At 37.7% G+C, this 1,546-nt stretch overlaps 1 pseudogene; it reads right to left on the bottom strand.

Annotated features, from left to right (window-relative positions):
• Window positions 1-316: 316 nt before the first annotated feature.
• LOC123289587 (olfactory receptor 2L5-like) lies at window positions 317-1,012 on the bottom strand (annotated as a pseudogene).
• Between the last annotated feature and the right edge of the window lie 534 nt (window positions 1,013-1,546).

Raw genomic sequence — 1,546 nt, 5'->3', positions numbered from 1 at the left:
ACTCAGATTTACAAGAAATTGATTTATATTGAAATTGATAGGTTGAAATCTACTCATAATAGAAATTTTCAGAAATAACTTCTTCTTGAATTATCAGTTTTACATATATTTACAAGGTAGTTTTGTCCAGATATGAGTGATTTTCCTCTCGTCTAGATTAATTTTACTACTTGAACCCTACGCATAGCATATTTTTACTTACTATATATGATTAGTGAACTTATAACCAGGTCCTGGATACATAAGCAAAAAACCCTGTCTACATTTTCACAGTGCATATTCTTTGAATCACTATTCTTGGGACCCCCATCTCCTCTTAGTTTCTCAGGCTGTAGATGATGGGGTTGAGCATTGGGGTCACGATGGTATAGACTACAGCCAGAATCTTGTCCTCCGTTGGAGATTGGAGGGACCTTGGGCATAAATAATTGTAAACAAAGGGAGCATAAAAGAAAGTCACCACAGTCAGGTGGGTGTTTCAGGTGCAATAGACCTTCTTCCTCCTGTCTGCTGAGTGCATGAGGTGGACAGCAAGGAGAACGTGGCCATGGGAACATGCAATGCCAATAAAAGGAAACACAAGAAAGTGGGTGGTGCTCATAAACACTGTGTACTCATAAACCCAGGTATCCATGCAGAGCAGAGTCAACACGGCTGGGACATCACAGAAGAAATGGTCGATGGCCCTGAATAGACAATAGGGGATATGGAAAACATATGCGGTGTGGGCACAGGCGTTGATAGAGCCCATTATCCAAGATTCTATTATCATCATCACACACACACTTTGGCTTATATGAATGGAATAGTGGAGAGGAAAGCAAATAGCCACATAACGATTATAGGCCATAGATGTCAAGAGCAGTGCTTCTGCAATTGCTAAAGTCAAGAAGAGGAAGCTATGAATCCCACATCCAATGAAGGAGATAGACTTGTTTCCAAACAGAAAATTGGAAGCCATTTTGGGGACAATGGTGGAGATCTAGTTCAGGTCAATGAGGGAGAGCTGACTAATTAGGAAATACATACGAGTGTGGAGATGACTGTCTAGGAGGATGAGAAGGATCACAGACAAGTTGCCAAGCAGAACCATTAGGAAAACGAGAACAATGAGAATGAAGAGGACCAGGCCAATTCTTGTTGGTGGAAACAACCCCGATAAGATGAAATCAGTGGATGTTTGATTATAATTTTCCACGGGGCATTGACATGTTTTTTCCTAGAGGGAAACACAAGAGTAAGTTAAGTGTAAAACTATAAGCTATTAACTTTCTAAGCTTAAAAAAACTATAATTTTTAACTTACTATTGTAGTCAGACAGTGTATTATTTAAAATTTTACATCTCTTAAATGAAGAACAGAACTTATCTATTTTGGAAGAAAGAATATTTGTTTTCTAACCCAGAGATTAAAATTTGAATATGCAAACATTTGTTTCCAAAGAGTTTTCCAAGAAATCTTTAAAAGTATTTCAAAACATTTCAATTATTACTTTATTAGGATAAGTATGTTTTAGTGCCCTACACAGACCCACATATCAGCAAAA

Source organism: Equus asinus, chromosome 10 (genome assembly GCF_041296235.1).
Source record: "Equus asinus isolate D_3611 breed Donkey chromosome 10, EquAss-T2T_v2, whole genome shotgun sequence".
In the NCBI taxonomy this organism is placed as follows: domain Eukaryota; kingdom Metazoa; phylum Chordata; class Mammalia; order Perissodactyla; family Equidae; genus Equus; species Equus asinus.
The sequence above is the reverse complement of the archived record's forward strand: the minus strand, read 5'-3'. Positions and strand labels throughout refer to the sequence as shown.